Raw genomic sequence first — 17803 nt, forward strand, 5'->3', positions numbered from 1 at the left:
ACACCTTCGCATTCTGAGATAGATCAGCGTTGCGTGTTCAACGTTAACTTACATTTTAACTTTGGATTCAAAGAATTAAGTGTACGGTTTAAGTACCTTTTCCTTAAGTTAATTTTTTGACAACCCGCGTGGCGTAGCGGTTAAGCGCAAAGGGTTCCGGGTTCAATCCCCGGTCCATAGATTAGTAAAGATTACTCACTCCTAACAAGAAAAGTAACCAGTTTTGACAATTGAAATTGTCACTGTCAACTATTTTCGTGCTTGAAAAATATTGAAATTTGTAGTTTTTAGATCATTTACTAATGAAACGATATTTCAAAGAAGTCTTTGATTTCATGTTTTTGCACCACTTAGCTGCACATGTCGGCATTGTTCTGCGTAAATTACACCATGACAGCCATCAAATGGTCAGCCGTTTAAGCCATTTAATGGCTTCGTTCAATTACAAGGCGGTGAGATATCTATACTTATCTACGCCCACAAATATCTAAAGGATGAATTCAGATATCTGTTCTGGGTCTGGGTGTTTTCACCTTTGTGTGTGTTCCTGGCACCCACGAGACAGGGAATCTTAGTGTGATGCCGCGTGTAACAGCGTTTTTATTTAATTGTAGTTAGTAAAAGTGTTTTTACCTAATTGTAGTTAGTAGTAGTGGTAGAATTTTCTGGTTTTACTTCGGAGGCACTACCGCCACGCTCGACCTTATAATAGCAGTTTTAAGCGCTGATGTGTTCTAGTTTGATGGGCGTTAAGGGATATATACGAGGCGTTCTACGTTAGTCCCCATGGGTAGTAACGCATTTGTGGCTGCCCTAAGGTAGGTCTAGTCTTATTTAGTCGATTGCAGATGTATTGGGCGCTTTTGCCACTTAACCTTATATGTACTACTTGCATATCATAAAAAAACTGGGATAATTTGTTCATTCTATTCTATTACTCTCAAAATACATTATTTGTGATTTAATTATATTTATTAAATTAGTTTTTAATGTTAATTTGAAACTTGAATTTTTGAAAACATCCAAGTGTAATTATATTATTAGTACTCGTAAATATGATAGGTATTTGGTTACTGAATGTAGTATGGCCTTCCAAGGCTCATCTTCACAGTACTTCAAGTTAAATGTCATTGGGCCAACGATTGTGCGAATAAGTTAGGTATTTGATAAATCTATACAAATAAATTATTGATGTGTCTGTCAATTACGAAATTGCTTTTAAATTTTCTATGCTTAAGGTGATTGCTTAATTTAAAAACCAGTTGTTGAATTGACTGTTTGTCTTCATTATTGTCCCACTGCTGATCACGGGACTCCTTTGGTTTTACTAGTAGTTGGTTTAGGTTTAGTCCATGGTCCACCACGAAGGCCAAGTGTGTTTTGGTAGACTTCACTCACCCACGAGAACTTAGATGCATATTTTTCACGATGTTTTCCTTCACGGTTTAAGCAAGTGGTTTAATTTCTAAAAAGCACATAACCTCGGAACATTGGAGGCGTGCGCTAAGAATTAGAACTTTAAACTCTTGGATTAAAAGGCCGAGTTTAAAACCACTAGGCCATCACTGCTACTTAATACAGCAACTTCAATTATCAATCCGTGCAATTTTTGAGCATATGTATGTACCTATATATGGCCCGTGCCAGACATAAACAAATATTTGACAAAGATTTTGCTCACACATTTGAACACTTATTTGTTTAAATTTTTACTCCATATCATGGTTTCCTAGCAACTGGACTTTGAGCATGTGTAGCAGGCTTCGCACACATTTGTTTTTGTTTAAGCAAATGGCAAAATGCAAATATTTGAAGCAAGCTTTGAACAAATACTCAAATACCCGTGCTCAAACATGCGCTCGAATATGTGTTCAAATGTTTGTGCTTTTTCTGGCACTGGCCATATACCTTATTCTTTGACACGCCTTGCAACCCAAACGGCTCTTGACATAATGTGTCGTTGCATTCGTCGTTTCACAGGCTACATTTTAAACGAATGGATTTTTGTTTGTATAATAATTTGTTACTAGGCAGAAATTGTCAAATGATCTTGAGAAATATTGATTATTCGATAGAAAGTTTATTCCACATCATGCACGTTTGTGGCAAAAAAAATTGAGCAAACTTAATTTTATCAAGATCCAAAAAATCCAGAAGTCGATCGCAGATTAAAAACTCTAAATCTGTTCTGAAAGTCTGTCGTGCGGGTTAGCTTTAGAAAGAAATTGACTGATTTTGATAAGTCCCATGGTAGAGAAGGTTGTTGTAGGGAACAAGCTCATTTTGTGTTCAATCATGGTTTATATATGAATTATACGATACGAATATACTTACGGCTTACTATAAACTTACTTTATAGTCAGGTGGCGTCAGTAGTTGATCTTCTGATCAATTTTCGAAATCTGCAACAATTTTAAAAAACAGTGATAAATTGGTTTGGAATAGTCTTTGTTAAGTCATGGGGTTTTATGAACTTTTTATAAATGTGAAAGTAATAAAAGAACATGCAGCCCACCTAATGGTAAGTGGCTACTGCCACGCGTGGACAATATGCAATAATGCACATCTATAATAAACTTCAGATAATATGGTTAGACTCCTAGCTGAGGTCGGCCACAGGTGTCATTGCCAAATTGTTGCGACCCTTGAGGGCCGCTAAACATCATACGTGGATTGAAAGAACTTGTTTCGTGAACCTATTTTCTGGGCGGTAAAATTCATTTACTGCCATACAATTTAAGGGGAGTACATACATCTTATTTCCATTGATCTCGTCATGATTAACCCATTACTGACCCACTGCTGGGCATGGGTTTCTCTCTGAATGAAAAGGATTAGGCCATAGTCCACCGCGCTGGCCAAGTGCGTATTGGTAGACTTCACATACCTTTGAAATTTTTTTTTAAAGATTTCTCACATATGCAGATTTCCTCACAATGTTTTTCTTCACCGTTTAAGCTACTAATAATTAATTTCTAATACGCACATAATTTTGAAAAGTCACAAGTTTGAGCTGGGATTTAAACCTCGGACCCCTCAATCAAGAGACTGCTATTCCATGGACCTAACATCCTTAAATTAGTCCCACAACTTTCAAATGTTTATCCATTATGCCAAATAAGATAATTTGAGCCGATGTTATAAAATCGTGCGTGAAAGAAATCGAGTGGAAATAGAAATCCAGGGCACAGATAAAACCGGATGGCGCTCATCATTCATTGCAGCATCGTTAATTAGTCGATCATTAAATAATGATGCATCATTAATAACTCGACTTCCGGTGGCGTCTTAATCAGGATGTGACGCTTTTGAACTTGGAAGACTGCTCAGTGGTGTGAATTTTTATTGTTTGTGTGTAAAAAGTAATATATGTGTGAAACCAACCGTTTGTATGATTTTCAACCTATGTTGATGTTTTGTTTTGTTATATTTTCTATTATACCTATAATAGCAGACGAGCATGCAGTCCACCTGATCACTTACCATCAGGTAAGTGATCAGGTGGACTGCATGCAGTGATCACTACTGCCGCCCATGGACATCTGTAATCAAGCCCAGATAGGATAAGTTATTCCTACTTGAGGTCGGCCACAGATTCGCCGCTCTCCCGAAGGACTAAGTTGGAACGCCTCGGATAAGTATGTCTCCCTTACCACACCCTTCAAACCAGAACACAGCAACACGGCTGATGGTAGGCAAGTGATATTTAGGTAAGTAACTGTCCTAGCACATCTGTAGTCAACCCTAGATAGGTTTGGAGTTCTACCTGACGTCCGCAACACATGAGTTGCTACCCTTATAGACTAAGTTGGAACGTCTCGTTTAATTGTATCACTCTTACCACTTTCAAGTATGTAATTTGAAACCAGCACACAGCAGCACCAAACTGCAGTTACAACGCAGAAATGGAGTGACGGTTGTTCCTTCGGTATCTGACCGGGTTACTTATAACAGAAATTAAAAAAAAAAAAAAAAACAAATTGGCCACCCGCTGGTAAGATATGTTCACGCGTAAGATGACACCATTTATTTATGCGCAACTCACCACAAGCGATAAGCGAGATAAGATATGGTGAGAATTATAATTTCACTATTGGCTATTAATAGATAATGTTATAATCATTTATTGCCCACCAAACATCGAAATTGACAATGATTGCCAAGAAAAATGGTCAAATATGGATTAGCCAAAAATTGTGATCTGTTAGACGAAGACAAGTAAATTTAACTTATCAATTTTAGTTAGTTTTTTTATAATTTTACATATGACTTGAAGATAACGTGAAGATTCTAAATCTATATAATCTAAAGAAATCTAAATGTATGAAGACACAGTAAACTATGTTACTTATGTGAAACCAGTGGTAATTGAACCGGTTGAGATATAATGCGATTCAATTATTTTTAATAAAAGAAAGAAAAAATATCTCGATTAAGTATTTTGTTTGTTTTTATTTTTTAATTTACTTTATTATTTTCAGTTTTTTTTTTATATTTTGTGTAATTTTATTTCTTAAGAAAATTTTGTCAATAAGTTCATAATTAAGTTTGTGTTTCCATATGTGTATTTTTGGATATCATTGTTTATTATGTGTTATAATTTGTTGTTGTTGCTTAAGTTTTTGAAATAAATAATCTATCTATCTATCTATCTATCTATCTATGTGTGTAAGACTGATATGGTGAGCGCTGCGTCACATCAAATAGTGCTAATGATAGTGCAATATATCTAAATTATTGTATTTTGATCGCTGATAGTGGTACCAGTACTTAAATTGAATCCATTCAGTGTTTACGAGTTTCCGCCATTTTGTGAAGCGCCTAGACATCATAAAATGGCCGCTTTATGATCTTGTAACTGCTAAAATGACAATTCGTTGTTTAGTTGACTGTTAGGAATTATACCTTTAGTTCTGTTTCATATATTATTACTAAACATTTATTCTATTTTAAGAAAACGGTCGTTAACTTCATTTTATTGATCGTATAAATATCTCTCATTCAGACAATTGATATTAATAACACTTGATATCCATAACATTAAACTTGTTATTAATAATCAATCTGTCCAATGTTTTGCCTACCCATAGATAACGTCAGTAGGATAATATATCTATGTTCCTACCAAAGATTTGAAAATTTATTTAAACTAGACATTGACAAATTTTGATCTTCAGCCGGACTTAAATGATGAGCTGACAATAATCTCACTAATGAATGAATAAGTGACTAAACGACATCATGAGCTTTAAGGATTTCTTTACAATATTCTTTGACGGCGTAAATAATTGTTAAATAAAAAGATTTTTCTCCTTAGGGTTCCATACCCAAAGGGTAAAAATGAGACCCTATTACCTACCAAGTTTCTTATGATCGTCCGATAGACATTTAAATTTTTTTCAGACTCTGTATTACTATAGCCGCTATAACATTAAAAAAAGATTAAAAAAAAAAAAAAAAAAAAAAAAAACAATAAATACTGACTGGCTTTAAACAACTAAATAAAACCGAACTTCATAATCCTTCAAAATAGTTTTACATCACAAAAACGTAATGATCTTGCATCCGTGAATAGATTCTGAATACGCAAATGCATTATTAAATAAAATACCTAAAACGCCAATCATTTGCGCAAAACATTAACTTTAGCATTAACGTTGTTACTTACGATCGAGGTAAAGGTAAATTCCAAAGTCATTTTGACACATAAAAACCTCGTTTACAAAACACTATTTCGTAATGTTAGGTTCTAACAATTGCGGGTATTGACAAGGCCTTTGACCTTAGTTGTGTGGGGCATACTATAAGCGATCCGTCCATCTCTGATCTTACGATTATTTTTATAATAATGTGGCTACTGATTCCCGTGAACATTTATAATGAACTCCGGATAAGATTAGATTCCTACCCGAGGTCGTCCACAAATGCGCCGCTACCCCTGAGCACTGAGCTCCTCCTGACCGGAATGCCTCGAAAAAATATGTCCCTTACTACACCCTTCAAACAGGAACACAGTAGCGCTTACATACTTATTCCTATATTGCCATGCATTTGCCAACCTCAGATAGGAATCTAATCTTATCCGGGATTAATTCCTTATGTCCTCGGTCAGTAGCGACTTAGCATGTGCGTTTGCTACTTCAATATATAAAACTCAGCTACGGACCGCATCAAAGCACTTACAAAGATATATGCCGATCTGTCCGTATTAAGATTAGAAGACACATTATCACAGAGCTTAAAACAGTAAAAGACAATTATTAATATAATAAGCTAAAATTTATTCTAGGAAGTGTATACTGACTAGTAATTGTAGGGGCTACTAAAGAATATGTATTATCACAAAGTAAATGTACCGTATTAGCTACTTTGTCGTTTCCTGTAAACTAATCTTATGACCAAGTTCTGGGGTCTTACGGGTCGAGGTCCGTAGAGGTCCGAGCTAATCTAACTGCATCAATGAAACCGTTGCTCGCTGCGTTCGTGGCCCCAAACGCCACACGCTCATGACTCGGGCCACTACGAAGTGACCGTCCCGTTAATGAGATACTGACCGATAGCGGGCAAAGGTCAGCTCTTGACTTTGAATGCATGGTGTTGCTGTGGTTAGGGTTGCCACTTACAGACCATTCGTCTGAACTAATGGTGTTCCCTCTTAATGTAAATAAATAAATTACATAGTGGTTACAACATTTCTGTATACTTATACGAGTATACACAAGTAGAGTTTGTAAAACCGGTACTTTTTTTATTATATAGGAGTAGCAGACGAGCATGCAGTCCACCTGATGGGAGGGCATACAGTCCACCTGATGGTAAGTGGCTGGTTCCTACCTGAGGTCGGCCAAAGATGCGCCGCTACACCTGAGGACTAAGCTGGAACGCATCGGAAAAGTCTGTCTCCCTTAGCACACCCTTAAAACTGGAACACATCAGCACCTAACACTGCTGTTATAAGGTAGAAATAGGTGTGGCGGTGGTGCCGCCGGAGTCGAACCACAAAGGGTTCTACCACCTTCAAATGGCAGTGATATCGAATTGTTATTTCCTGGTACTGGTCAAGAACCAGGTGAAATTTCCCAGGAATTCCCTAGAATTTCAGTACTAGGAATTTCCGTGAGCTAACTGTAATTACATAGTGTGTGGTGTATGATTTTTATTACTTAGAAGTATTTGCCCACCTGATGGTAAGTGGCTGCGGCCGTCTTTTATAATTAATACCATATTAGATAAAAGTCCTATATGAAACTGGCCCCATATGCGTTGCTACCCATGAGAACAAAGTTAGAATTTCGTGGATAAGAATGAAGCGTCCTAACTTAGTCACTCGGTGGCAGTACGCATACGAATCTATGATCGAACGTAGAACTGGGTGGTAGAACCATTTATGGTCTTTATCAGATAGAACCGTTGAAAAAAGAGTTAGCTACAGATATCCATGGACACAGGGTCCCCTACTATGGAAAAAAATTATCAAAAGTCCGCAACTAATAAGGTTTTTTTCAATCGCGCAATCAAGTGCGTGTTTTTCAAAACAGTGACGAAATTATCTTATTTGTTGGCAGTCTTTTAAATGGCTTGACTGAACAAAGGTTCCTTTAAATTCGTAGAATAATTAGGGGTTTCCAGTCCATTGCCTTAGGGCTTTCACACCTCTAAATAATTCTTGATGATTTTGTTACACCCCTACATATGGTTCGTGGTTTAACTATGTTCCGTACTAGTACCGCATGAGGTATCATTATAAACAATTTTCTAGTAGTTTGTGTGTCATGGTATATTACAAGAATGGGTTCAGAGTTCGGACCAGCTAGGTCAAACAGCTGATCCTCTTAAACTGGGACAGTAATGTGAGGCTGGACTTTGGTTGATTAGTTGCATGAAGTAGGCTGATTTTGACTTCAAGCTGACGTGATGCATACCGTAGGAACAGTTAAAATTGATACAATATACTTATTTTTACATTTTAGATTGTAACCAAACATCAATTACATCGAAAAACCTTTTGCAAATACAATTCTAATAAACCCGACTCCAACTTTCATCATAAACCCATTACTGTCCCACTGGTGGGCACGGGTCTCATACCACCTGACCAAGTATGAATTGGTAGATTTTATATAATTTTGAAAACTTTTTTTTAAGATTTCTCAGGTATATAGGTTTCCGCACGATGTTTTCCTTCACCGTTTCAGCAAGTGATAATTAATATCTAACACGCACATAAATAAAAAAAAATGGGAGGTGCGCGGTTCTTAACCCTCTCTCACTGCTACCCTCCTCCAACATTAAATGTTAGAAATATTATAGTTACCACAATCATAATATTTCTAGCACCTAAAACATTCATCGGAATAAGATGCATGCTGCAGCGAAATGGATATATATAGTTATGTAAAAGAAAATCTCTGTGGAATTCGCTTGAGTTCACATAAAGTTATATATTTAAAAGCCTACATTTAGATGAAAGTTATTTTCGGTATCTGCAAGTCTATAAACGCACCTAAGTTCCACAGGTTTAAGTTTGTAAACAATGTCGCAACTGACAACTGACACTTATGAAGTTATGAAGTTACTTTACACTTATATAAATAGACTGCTTCGTTTTGAGCACTGCCGAATGCTGGTGTTTTTGAAGAACACTATCAAAATTCTTTACCTAATTACCTATAATACGAATTTCTTTACCTATAATACGAATTATTATAAGAAACGAGAATTGGATGAGAGTTTTATATCTCCGAAAGCATGGAATGTTCTGAGTTCTCAGTTTATATGAAATATCAATCCATTTGTCCAACAATCCAATTGTTCCACTGAGTAAGAGTCTCGTTCCAAAATGAGATTTTTATGTCACAGTCCACATCTGACCCAGTGCACATTAGACACTTTCAGAACTTAGTATAAAGAATAGATATCAGATATAAATACGATAAAGTTATGGAGCTCATAACCAAGTGGTCGGTTTATAAATACCTTTAGAAATTTTCAGGTTCGCCTGAGGTCAACTGTTGAATGGCTTTGAAATTCGGAAGGATCATTGTGTTACCATTGTTCAGTGCCCGTTGACATAACGATGTGGCAACACAGATTAGTTTTAGGGATCCGTACACAAAGGACAAAAACGAAAGCCGCCTATTAAGTCTCCGCCGTCTGCCCGTCTGTCTCAGGGCTCTATTTTTTTTAACTATATATGAAATAGGCTTTGCCAATTGAAGTTTTTACAGAATAACAGTGGCCGCTATAACATAAAATAAATGGGGTCGCCATATAAGAAACTGCTATTTTTCAGAGTATTTAGCTTTATTTATTGACCCGTAAAAGCTTCAAATTTTCATAATACATGTACTTCTATAGCAGCAACGATAAATACTAAAAATAATTATTTTTTGTGGTACGGAACCCTCAGTACGAGTTCGACTTGCACTTGGCCAATTTTGATTTATCACACACAAAGGTGTTTTGTAATGTTTCCGAAAATCTCTCAAGGTTTAGTTTAAATGACGGGCAATGATCAGGTATTGTTGGGTGTTACAAAAGATTTATTGTTGTTTTTAGAAATATACAAATAGAAGCTTAGTCTATTTTTCTATGGCGTTTAGTTACCTTTTGTGGTTCGACTCCTGTGGCACCACCTATTTGTGCCTCATAACAACAGTGTCAAACGCTGTTCTGCTTTGTTGGGTGGGATACGGAAGAGGCGAGGTGTTCCAACTTAGTCCACACAAGGGTAGGAACACTAGGAACTCATATGTGGTCGACTTCAGGTAGGACTTAAGGGGTAATAAATACAGATGTCAATGGGCGGCAGTGGCCACTTGCAAGTTCTTTTGTTTCTTCTGTATTAAACTAGAGAATTAGTATAAAAATAATATCCCGACTTCTTTAAGATAGCCAGTTTCATTCTCGAAATTTATATGACTAAAACAATATCTGCAATGAAGATAAAAATCTGATAAGCTCTTTGGGCTGTAGCAGATGGAAAGAATTATACATACATACATATATCCATGCACACATACATACGCTCTAAAAACATTTCCCTATGCTGTTGGCTACACACACATTCACGTCACTTAACATAGATTTATCCATCCAGCATTAAGACTGTTTGTGTGTGTGCGACATGTCAACAATGACGTCATACAAGGCTATGTATTGATGTAACTTCGACAATCGTAAATCGTAGTCGTTAACCTCTATACAAAACCATGTGTATGTCAAATTAACTTTAGTGCTAAAATAAGAATAATGTACTGCACCACAGTATAAGTATCTATATCCTTATATTGTGACTGCACTCAATACGCAGTATAAGGGTTCTTTCTGTACTCAAATTCAAATTCAAATTCAAGTCGAAATTCATCCAGCCGTTTGTTAGATCCGAGGGAATAAAGAAAGATAAACATACAAGATACGCGCGAAAAACATAACCCTTCCTTGGCAGTCGGGTAAAAACTGAACACTACTAAGACTCCGCTGTCTGTCAGTATGTCACAGTGCTCTATCTTCTGGACCGTTATAGATAGGCACTTGAATTTTTCACAGTGTAATAGCTGCTATGATAATAAATACTGAAAAAAAAATGTGAGCCGTCACGGGACGCCTGGCAGATATGAAACATCGACATTATTTTGTAAAAGTAATATGCAGAAAAGAACATATTGTGATAGGAACTAAATATGACATAATGATAAAATAAAATATTACGATTTTTTTCCAGATAACGATGACTATTTCAATATATTCTGGTACTATTAGATTTACAAAATCTTACATAACATTAATAGTATGTCTTGTGTTTAACTGATCTTGGTGACATCCAGTTTCAATAATAATATTTTGTGACCCCTGTGATGATTGTTGGGTTCTGAAATATTTATAAAAAATATGTTATTAAAATATACAGAAAAAAATAAATTGGCTCCAATATATTAGTAAACTCAAGAATCTTAGCTAGTTATTTCAATATATTACTAAAATCGTAAATTATAAGTATCAATAATGAATGTTTCACAATAAATGCCACTATGATTAGAAAAATTAATTAATTTTTTAATGTTCATATTTATAACAAATAAGAAAAAACTTTCGTGCGCTGCACGCCATCAGCTGATTTTGAAATACAATTCTGTCAGTCTTAATAAATTTATTCTCTGAGAAGAATGACATTAAAATTAATTAATAATTTAAAAACATTGTATGCAATAATTTTTATGTGAATTTTAATCTACCAAGATAGTAGATTTTACATTTGCTGGCGCTCAAAACACACCAAATATACGCGTGCTTAATGCACAGATAAATGCATACTTTAATTATAAAAAATAATTAACTTACTGATGACTTGATGGTGTGTCATAGTGTGATTTTGCTTTCTTTGCAGAAGGCTGATCACTTTCACTCTCTAAATTATCACGGTCAGACATTTTATTATCAGAAAAATAAGCGGGCAATACTTAAAACATACAAAATACGTCAAGTGGTGTAAAACGAGTTAAAACGACTCCAGTCGCTCTCGCGCGGCGTAGTAATACACACGAATGTCACTGAACACGTTAAACGTCATTATTTTGAATTTTAAGCCTCAAAATGCCTTCTTGTGCAATGCATAAATGCAAAAATTATGCTCGAAAAAGAAACAAGATTCATGGAATCACCTATCACACGTAAATGAAGAGAAATTATTAAATTTTGTTTATTTTTCGTGTTCGATCCGCCATGATTACATGAGTAACCAGAAAGAGACAAAGTATGTTTTTGTCAATGAAAGTGATAGAGACGCAAAATGCATGACCATGCATTTTGCGTCTTTATCACTTTCATTGACAAAAACTTTCATTGATTGAATTGAACTGTCATAGATCAATGAAAAAATTTTCATTGATCTATGACCATAGATCAACAGAACAGAAGTGACATTTTATTGAAGCTCACGATGTTCATACGTGTATGTTATAGTTTAAGATCCCACTGCTTAATTTTTATATTAGTGTGTTTTAGTCAAAATATAACTTTTTATAGTTTATTTTAATAAAATAAAATCGATATATGGGAAATTCTGTATCCTAATCTCTAAATTTTCTTCGATATCTGTGGTAAATAATAAAAAATATTACCATAAAATTTATATAGGATAGTATACGGTATTTTAAAATTTCTTTAATTGAATAAATTAACCTAAACATAATTTAATAAACAATCTTTGTATAGCCAGAAATTAATCCTCAAAAAGACCACGGTAAGATTATATAAAATTCGCATGTCACGATGTTAGTTACTGTACTCCTGCGAAACGCTCTTACTGATTTTCATCAAAATTTATATGCATATTCAGTAAGTCTGAGAATTGGCTACTATCTATCTATTTTTCATATCTCTTAAGTGATAAGGGTTGTTCACCCTTAACATTTTTTTTATTTATATGGCAACACAATGTTTGCTGGGTCAGCTAGTACATTTATAAAATGTACACAACTTTGCAATTAATGGTCGTGTGTAATAAAACTGAAAATAATAAACATAAATTAGTAAAGATACTTCGCCGCCTTGAAATTGAATGAAGCCACAAACGGCTTATTAGTAAGTTTTTTTTGAATTCTTGACAAATAAAAACATTTTTAGAGAAAATTTACAAATAAATAACTAATACTGCGTAATTTACATAATAGATAAATAATTATTTCAAATATTTTAGGGACATTTTAGCACGGAGACGTGGCAAAACTTTTTTACGCAACTATTTCAATTCTCAAAACTGGGTACATTTTCTTGTTAGGAGTGAGTAATCTTTACTAATATACGATAATAAATATAAACAATTTTTAAATCGTATATTTTAAACCAGTCGATACATCTGTATAGATACATTCTTTCATCAAATTATATATTTATATAATAATAATTTATTTAGTTAAACTGTACTACAACATTTCTACGTAAACGATGTACTAAAACTATTATCGACAGTTCTGGACATTTTTTACCTTCTGTTCCATTATTTCATTGTCTTTGACAAGCATGAGTATCAATAAGAAATATACGTCCATACGTCCCGTTTTTAACGGGACAGTCCCTTTTTTCGATGCTTCGTGCCGTTGTCTCCGAAATGAACCGTTGCCATTGTCAATTAAGTAACAGTAAATATTATAATTGTGAAAAAAACATGGGGTGCTCCATTTATCAGTTTTCATAAAGCGCTCCACATTTTTTGCACAATTATACTATTTACTTTTCCTTAAATGATTCCTAGATTGAAAATTATTTTCTACTTTTTAGTTAATTTTATCATAAAAGCGTGTTTTTTATTATTTCTAACTATATTTTTTCAAGTAAAATGTATTTGACATAAAAAAATCGATGTCCCGTTTTGACTGAAGTAATCATTGGTCACTATATTCCATGGTCAATATTTACGTTTGCGTACACTTGAAACGCAAGGTCAAACACTAGTTGTCTTTTTTTATCACATTGTTCTAATAGCTCTGTCCCTTATAGAACATTTGTCTATGTAGTTAAAGGTAATCGTCGCCACGCCAGAAATCTTTTTTACGTGCGGCTATAGATGTTTCACATCAAAAAAAAACAAATGACAATTTTGTGGTACGGAACCCACGTGTGCGACTTCGACCGGCACTTGCCCAATTATTTTATTAAGACGTACACGTCGTCTTCGTCAGCCCATTACTGTCCCACTTCTGAGCCCGTGTCTCCTCTCAGAGTGGGAGGAATCAGGCAATAGTCCACCGCGCTGGCCAAGTGCGTATTGGTAGTCTTCACACGGCTTTGCGAATTTTTATTTAGACCTCCGCAGATATTTTCGGCGATGTTTTCCTTCACTCATGAAGCACGTGTTATTATATTTCTAAGAAGAGAAGAAAGAAAAACAATTACTTTCTACGAGTAATTAGAAAATGGTAGTTTGAAGATGGTACTTTGTGGTTCGAACCCCAGACTCCCGATTGAGGTGCCGAATTTTTAACCACAAGGTTATCTTTCAAAAAAGCCTTCATATATCAAAATTGAACGGAATAACCGTACTTCTTTTAAAAAAAAATACTAAAAATCGAATAATCGACCTCCATATTCGGATGATCGTTAGTGACGTGCCGTTCCGGGAAACGAGCGATATCGATGCCGTTAGCTCACGACGTAATTATCGATAAATTATAATCGACTCAGCTCGCAATCTCGATTGTTGTGAGAACATTTATGCAGTAAATTATGTTAAAAGGATGGGAACATTTATTTACCGTAATCTTTGACCTGCTAATGGTCTTCTGTGCTCGATGCGTCCGAAATAAATGTGCTACAAAATGAAAAAGTGCTATAGTGCCGGACTCTTAGCCTTAGTCTCCATAATCGTGAACCAATTAATGTCTCACTGGGCATGGGTCTTCTCTTAAAGTGAGACTCTAGGCCATAGTCCACTGCGCTGGCCAAGTGCGAAATGGTAGACACACACAGGAGATTTATTTTGAACTCTCAGGCGTACAGGTTTCTTCACTATGTTTTCCTTCACGGTATAAACAAGTGATTTTTTATGTGGACACTTTGATAAAATCAGAGGTGCATTGGATTCGAACTTCAGACCTCCCGATTGTGAGTGAGTTTGAAACCACTAGGCTATCGGTTTCATGTCCCTGTAGTTTCAGGACAGGAATAGATTTACGGTATATGCTTGTTGTAAGAAGCGACTAAAAGGGGAGTCCGTAGGTTGAGGGTGGCAAGAGTGGGAATTTCCACTACCCCGTCAGCGTAACGGTATGAGTCGAGGCATTCAGTAAACACTTAATGATGTAGGATGAGCCCAGGTTTTCTAGGAACGAGCCTGATAGAAGCAACTTACACTGTGCACGGACTCCAGGGAGTTTTTGAGGATAAAAATCCAACATAACTCTTCGTCGCAACCACCGCACCGGGTAACATTCGAAGGGTTCAAACTTCAACAAAACTGGAGTAATAATAATACTAATAATAAACGCTTTCTACACTCACAGCCCCACACTAGGATTCCTTGTGTCGTGGGTGCCATGGACACACACATAGACAATTACACAAATACCCAGACCCAGAAGCAGAAATCTAAATTCATCATTTAGATATCTGTCTGGCCGGGAATCGAACCCGGGACCCTTTGCGCGTCAGACCGGTATGGTGACCGCTCCGCCACGCGGGTCGTCAAATCATCTAGGGGAGTATCTGTTTCAATCTCTGGTTCTTCCAAACAAATTACAAACATAGTGACAAACATCCATTATTTGTATATACATAACCGTTGTGGTCAAAGATCTTCGCACGGTATATCAAAAAGATATACGGTCGTTAATATTGTACTTTCTTTTTATAATTTCGGCGACCGCAAATAAACTGGTTTTTATGTAACGGCATTAGTTTCGCTGTTATGTTTTTGATAAACGATTTTATAAGATTCTGTACATTCATTCACAACATGAATAAAAACGGTATTATGTTTTTACCAGTCAGGTAAAAATTTAATGCAGTGATGTTTTTTCAGCGTATGTTACATACATAACTATGTATGTCTCATTCTTTGATACGCTCTACAGCCCAAACGGTTTGACGGACATATGATTGATGATTTGAACATATGAGGTGTCGTTGGATTCGTCTAAATCCTGGAGTGACTTTTTTATATATATTATACGAGTAGCAGACAAGCATGCAGTCCCCTGATGGTAAGTGACTACTGCCGCCCATGGATATCTGTAATCATCCCAGATAGGATTGGATATTCCTATCTGAGGTCGGCCACAGATGCGCATCTAACCCTAAGGACTGAGCTTGAATGCCTCGGGACAGTATGCTTCTCTTACCACACGCTTCGATCCAGAAAACAGCAGTATTTAACACTACTCTTATTAGGCAGAAATAGGTTTGAACCACAAAGTCTTCTACCATCTTCTAATGCATACTTTAATTAAAAAAAAATCAGATGTCCATCAGGCACCACTTCCCAACAAACAACTCATATCCTACTTAAATTTCGTAAAGAAATCAGTGTTAAACCACCACTCCATAATAAATAGTAACTCAATATAGCCAATGCATCACAATTTCTTGACAGTGCATGCATGCATTGGTTTTTTATTAAAACAGGCTCAAGTCATTAACCTGGTCATATTACGCTGCGAGGCAGAGAAAAAAAGATGGCTAATAATATTACCTTACATTACCTTACGAGTTGTGACGGGATATTTTTAGTCCTAAGGACTTGTGGAGGGATTTGTGTAGGATCTATTTTTTTATGATTGGAATAGTTGCATTCTGTTGACGCTGTTTATGGCTGCTTTAAATGGGATTGGGAACTGGGAATTGGATGGAAGTGAATATGCAATATGTAGGACCCTATCACCTCAAAACAGTGATAGCCTAGTGGTAAAGAAACTCTTGATCGGGGGGTTCGAGGTTCAAATCTCAGGCATGCCTCTGATTTTTCAAAAAATATGTGCGTATTAGAAATTAAGTATCACTTGCTTGAATGAAGGAAAACATCGTGAGAAAACCTGCATACTTCAGATATTAAAAAATAATTCAAAGGTATGTGAAGTCCTTCTCATTCTGAGAGGATACCCGTGCCTAGTAGTGCACAGTAATGGGTTGGTGATGAAGAGCCCATCTTTCAAATACTTAAAATATTTTCTGACTTAGTGAAAATTCTCTTAATTATAATTTTTTTTTTCTGGATTCACCAGTATAATGGATCCGTTGCTAGAGGATCTCAGATAGGACTGTTGTATACTTCAACGGTCGGCTGTGGCCACTTATAATCAGGTGGAATGTAAATTATTTATAGTGTGAAGCAACTTTTAGTTTCCGATGAAGTGTGTACATGCTTTTTTTATAAATCTCTCAGGTATGCAGGTTTCCTCACGATGTTTTCCTTCACCGATTCAAGAGATTAATGCCTAATAACTCGATCGAGAGTTTCTTTACCACTAGGCTATCACTGCTATATATTCAACAGATTAATATCGCTGTTATGAAGCAAAAATAATGTTACAGTCCACGCATTAATAATAGCACTATGAAAATGTCTTCCGTTTCAGAGTTCATATTGAAAAACCGTGTACATGAATGCACTTTGTAGGCTCAATATATTTATTACTTACCTTTTTAATTAATCTTAAATGTCGTAAGGAAACGTAAACCAGTAAGACTTGATTTTGACATAACGGTTAAAGTAAAGGCCTTAATTATTTCTTTGTTATTTTTTGACAATCCATTTTGTTGTTGCTTTTAAGGGCAATTAGTGATGTTCATTGTTGATCTATAAAAATATAGTGAACTCGTAAATATAACTGTAAGAACGAAGCCCTATGTTGGATAAAGGCCTTTGTTTTTAAGTAAAGTAATAAATGAGCCCACCTGATGTTATTATCATTGCCGCGTATAGACATCTATAACTTACGTAGTAGTCGTAGCTCTTGTCATCTTGGTCATTAGCGTCCTTGGCAAGATTTGAAGTCCTGGTCAGATTTGAATTTTACGCCTCTATCAAGATTTTTAGTTTGTACCGCAGGTAAGATTTGTAGTGTTAGGTTTGTTGATTGCGCCTCTGACAAGATGTGCTTTGTTCCCCGGCTTGATTTTAAATTTTCGCCGGTACGATTTGGAGTTTGTTTCCTGGGGCAATTTGAATTTAACGCCCCTGCCAAGATTTGAAGGTTCAGGGGCGAACCTGACAAGATTTGTAGATTGCGCCACTGGTTAGATTTGATGTATGTACCCCTGACAAAATTTTAATTTTACCTTCCTAGCAACATCTGCAGTTAGTCCTGGC

At 35.8% G+C, this 17803-nt stretch overlaps 1 protein-coding gene across 2 annotated transcripts in view; it reads right to left on the bottom strand.

Annotated features, from left to right (window-relative positions):
• sano (CABIT domain-containing protein serrano) overlaps positions 1–17803 on the bottom strand; it is a 128775-nt gene that overhangs the window by 20366 nt on the left and 90606 nt on the right. For both annotated transcript variants that reach the window (XM_073090502.1, XM_073090501.1), the window contains one exon: positions 2353–2402. The gene's annotated coding sequence lies outside the window, so the exon portion shown is untranslated. The remainder of the gene's footprint in view (positions 1–2352; positions 2403–17803) is intronic.

This window comes from Epargyreus clarus, unplaced genomic scaffold, assembly GCF_041222505.1.
Source record: "Epargyreus clarus isolate Ecla_fem2 unplaced genomic scaffold, WU_Ecla_fem_2.2 ptg000032l, whole genome shotgun sequence".
In the NCBI taxonomy this organism is placed as follows: domain Eukaryota; kingdom Metazoa; phylum Arthropoda; class Insecta; order Lepidoptera; family Hesperiidae; genus Epargyreus; species Epargyreus clarus.